The sequence below is a fragment of the Suncus etruscus genome, chromosome 7 (genome assembly GCF_024139225.1).
Source record: "Suncus etruscus isolate mSunEtr1 chromosome 7, mSunEtr1.pri.cur, whole genome shotgun sequence".
Taxonomy (NCBI): Eukaryota; Metazoa; Chordata; class Mammalia; order Eulipotyphla; family Soricidae; genus Suncus; species Suncus etruscus.
Window position 1 is genome coordinate 7,288,913 of NC_064854.1, and position 4,826 is coordinate 7,293,738.

Here is a 4,826-nt window from a genome sequence, read left to right on the forward strand (position 1 = left end):
TAGGCCTCTATGCTGGTACCTGACTCGCTGCAAGCTTTCTGGGAAGCCATAGATTTCTCAGAACTCATGCACCCCTGGCCCCTTCCCTGGACCCCAACAGCTGCAGATGAGCCTTTGGGCAGATGAGCTCAGTGGAGATTTTCTGCCCAGTCATGTGGAAATCTGGGCTCCAGCCTGCTGGAGGGGTGTGCCAACATGCCGCATCCACCGAGAGAAAGCCTGGCTGCCATCGGCTGCTACATCATGGGACCCTGGGGCCGGCCGTCAGCTCCAGGCCCAGGAGTTTGAGTTATGACGGAAGGATTAGGACTCGTGGAAACTTGGAGCTCTCCCACGAAGGCACTGGGACATTTGCTTCCTCTCTGCGGCCTCCTTTTCCAGCTGTGTGGTACACTTAATCCAACGTGAAGGATCGCAGACCGGATTTCTCCCCAATCCTGTTCCCCAGGGGCCCTCCTCACCCACTCATGAGCTTGGGTTTCTCTTGGAGTGTGTGTGTGTGTGTGTGTGTGTGTGTGTGTGTGTGTGTGTGTGTGTGAAAGTGACTTTGTGTCTCTGGACTATGTACTGGGCCGTGGGAGCCGGGGAGCCTGAAGTATGTGTGAAGTATATTGAAGAGGTGGGGGGAGGGTGCCCACAAAAATCCATCAGAGAGAAACCAAGCCTGCATTGTTTGTACCTAGAAGGCAAACCAGGAGTTGTGCACATGAGTAGGGCTGTTGAGGGGCAATCCAGGCCCAATCTGGACTATGCAACTTTTCGGCCCATGACATTCTAAGGGGCCTCTCACTGCAGGGAGCTGACAGGAACAGGCTGGGATGCGGAAGGCTGAGGTCAGCACCCCAGAGGCCTAGGAAGGGGCTTGAATTTTTGTCCTGGCTCTGGGGCAGCCCAGCTGCGTCCCTCTACAGCTGCCTCCTCCTGGGGCTCCTCAGAACAGAGGTTCTGGGTCTCTGAGGCAGCCTCCTTTGTGGGATATGCTGGTGTCAGTGACTTAAACCCCTGACTTTTTTTTTTTACCTCCAAGTCCTGCCTCTGTCCAGAAATGCAAAAGGGGGGGGGGGTCAGAGCGATGGCACAGTGGTAGGGCATTTGCCTTGCATGCAGCCGATTCTCAGCATCCCATATGGTCGCCCAAGCCAGGAGTGATTTCTGAGAGCATAGCCAGGAGTAACCCCTGAGCGTCACAGGGTGTAGCCCAAAAATAAACAAACAAAGAAACCCAGAAATGTAAATGGAGCCGAGCAGAAGAGGCTCGGGCACTCAGAAGAGGACAGTAGCAAGGGCAGCCCAGACCCACCAAATGGAAGCAGCTTAAGAACTTGCTTAAAAGGTTTATTTGGGTTCTCCCCAAATAAGCAGAGAGGCAGGGGCCTGATTCTGCAGGCTTGACTTAATACACTAGAGATATTGGTGGGTCCATTCTGCTCCTCCCAGTCAGGTTCTAGGATCACATTCTAGATGTGGTAGGTCAGCTCCACAGAAACCAGAAACCTCACTTCCCTCTGCCATGTTTTCCCCCAGCATCCCACAACTTCTGCCACCAGACACTAAGCGGCAACTCCAGTTCTGGCCATCACTTCCGCATTTCAAAAAGTGAGAAGGAATGGAGGCTATCGGGGCACCCCTTTTCAGGTAAGGGCATTTCTTCATTGGAAACTGCAGGCAACACTTCCCACTCCATTATGCTTGCCCCAAATGGGTCACAAGGTCACACCTCGATGCGAGGGAGGCTGGCAATTGGGGTGGCCAGTGAGCCCATATGGAGATCTTCATGGATAAGAAACAAGACCAGCAGATAGGTCCGGAGAGGATCCAGTACGGGGTGGGGATTGGGAGGGAAGCCCTTGGCCTTCTGACCTCCACACAGTATTCCAAACCACCTTCCTCCAGTAAGGCCTCCATGATTATTCCTTGAACTCAGTGTTTCCCCAAGTAGGTGACACTCTCTCTCCCAGTGGAGCAGTGGTCTAGTCAGGGTGATGTTTTCTCAGGTATATTGGGAGAGGTTCTTTGTATGCTGAAAGAAGGTAGATTTCGTGTGTCTAACTCATATCATTTGGGGAGCTCTGTTGGAAATGGGTCAGTCTCATTCTTGGACTCACAGATCCTTCTGGAACCTGGTATTTCTTCCCACCCTGCCCTGGTTCACCTACCCCCAAGCATTTCTGCCCACTCTGTCCTGGCGCCACCCACCACCCCATCACTCTTTTGTCTGAACCCAGGGCCCCATTTTTGCTTTATTGGAACTAATTCATCACCCTGCATTCCAGTGCCACTGCCCTACAGGAAATTCTAGGGCCAAATACTTTCTCTAAGTTATTTGCTCGAGGGTCTGACCAACATTGTGGGGATTCCCCAGACCTTGCAATGCCAGACCAGCTCTCTGTTCCAGCCCCTCCTGAGTTGGGTAAATCAGAGTTTCGCTCTTGATGCTGAGCTCATCTGGCCTGGAGACCTCAGAATTGCTGAGCTGAATTTTTTTCAGGGCGACTGGAATCTGCCCGGGTCTTGTGCAATTGCCTTCTGGAACAAAAGTCATTTAATATGTCCTGCAAAAGGCCAGAGCTTGGGGGGAGCCAGAGAAGTCTGTGGCAACCCCTCCAATTTGTCCTCTTTCCCTAAAGTGAGCATAGAAACACCAGATTCATGGATATACCTGTGTGCCAATTAAACTTTATTGACAAGAGATAGTACAGGGTGACGGCCACTGCTGGCATCATTGAAGACCCAGAGGGTATCCTGGGGAAGGGTGGGGACCTCAAGTCTTTGGAGAACTGAGGTGTGGAGACAGGGTGGACAGAGTGTGATGAGGGAGAAGGTGCTGACCTAATTAATCCTTTCTGGGGTGCTGGCTGGGTTTCCCCTCAATCTTTAAGAGTCATTTTCTCTCATCCAGCTTGTGCAGAGAGGGTTGTGTGGAGCCTCCCTGTCTGCCTGTGGTAGTCCATGGGGACCCCAACCCCGAGTGTGGAAGCTGCTGAGACTCCCCGAGTTCAGATGCCGGCAGTGCTCTCTCGGGGCCACCCTTCCGCCCAGCTGTGTCCTGTGAGTGTTAGGGGCTAAGAGGCCAGCCCATGCCCCATTTTGTCCCCCAATCCCACCCCGAGTTCCACGTCCCACCAGGCGCTTCTGGAAAAGTGAAGGAGGACGCAGAATGCTTGAAATTTCCGCTCACACACTCCTGGGAAGAGCACATTAACCTTTAAGAAGGGAGATATGGTCTTGTTTCCAAATGACCTTAGGGATTAACCCTCTCCGGGCAGGAGGCCTGGCCTGCGACAGGTCTCACTGGCCACCAACTTGAAGCAAACAGAAAACAGGGCTGGGGCAAGGAGAGAACCTTCGTGCGGACATTAACCTCCTCCCTCCTGCTGCCCGAGTCTGGACAGCCAAAATCTCCATCTGCCAAGCAGAGGGACCCCTGGAAGAATGAGTCTGGCACCGTGACACCCCCCCACCCCCTGTCCCCAGACCCCGTCCTAGCTGCAGAGATGGCGTAGCCAACCCACCTTTGGGAAGATGTGAAGCAAAATCCCACGCAAGCAGACACGGAACCAGCTAGAAGTTTCCAGAAGTTCCCAGGAAGCCTGGCCCTGTCTCCTCCCTGCCTTTGGGTAGTACTCAAAATGGCCTCCTGAAATGTAAGCAAGAAAAACTAGCACAGTTTTTCCTGCACCCACCCTGCCTGCTCCCTTACGGTTTCCTGCACCCCTAGAAGCTGATGCAAATGTACCTCCAAGAGCCTTGGGTCCCCCTCAATGGCTTCCAGACCTTCAGGGTCTCAAGCTGAGAGATTCTTTATGAGAAGCATGAAAAGAACATGATTTTCCTTTACTCTGCTTGATTTATCGAAGAAAGGGTTTTTGATGACACCCAGCAGTGTTCAGGGCTGACGTTGAACTCTGTGCTCAGGGATCACTATGGCAGAGCCTTGTGGGGTGCTGATGATAGAAGACGGGTTGGCTACATGCAGAGTACTTGCCTGCCTGCCGCCCTAGGGTTCCAGCCCTAAGGGGTTGTCTCTGGGGTCTGACCACAGTGGTCCTACAGAGGGGACCATTAATGGGGACGGGAAATGAGTCTGAATGGGGTGAAGGGTCTTGGCCATGTTTTAGGGAGAGAGAGAGAGAGAGACAGAGAAAGTGGTAGAGACAGAGACAACGGAGACAGAGAGACAGTGAGAGGAGGAAGAGGGAGAAAGGAAGGGAGAGAAAGTGAGAAAGAGAGCTAGTGAGAGAGAAGGAGAGAACGGGAAAGAGAGAGAGCAGCCAGGGCGCCTGGTCTCAAGTCCTAAAAGTGAGTTCTCTGTCTCTCTTCTCTTCTGTTTCTGCATCTCTGTTTCTGCATCTCTGTCTCTGTCTCTCCTCTCTTGTATTTAATCAAGTACAAACTTTCCTTCTGCATTTAGCGGAGCCTCATGATTCAATCCTAGCCCTGGTGCAGCCCATTCCAGTAGTGGACACACAGGCCACGCCGGGGGAGGCCATTGCAGGCCTGGGGCTGACCTCATGCCTCTGTCTATAATGTGAGTCTCTGTGCCTGGGGCCTGATGGGGTCCCCCCTCCTGCCCCTCCTTGCCTCACCTTCCCCCCCCCCCCCGCCTCTGCCTCCTCTGACCTGCAGGTGGGCAAGCCAAGACAGAGAACCTGAGTGGACTACTCATCCAAGCAAGGAGCCCCCCACCATCTCAACTATGTGCGGGATTCCCCAACTTTGGCCAAGGTGGGGTCAAGCTCATCTATGCAGTGGGGACCCTACTTTTTTCATTGCTCAACCTCATACCCCACCCTTGTGATGATATTTGTGGGGTAGGTCTTTAGGGG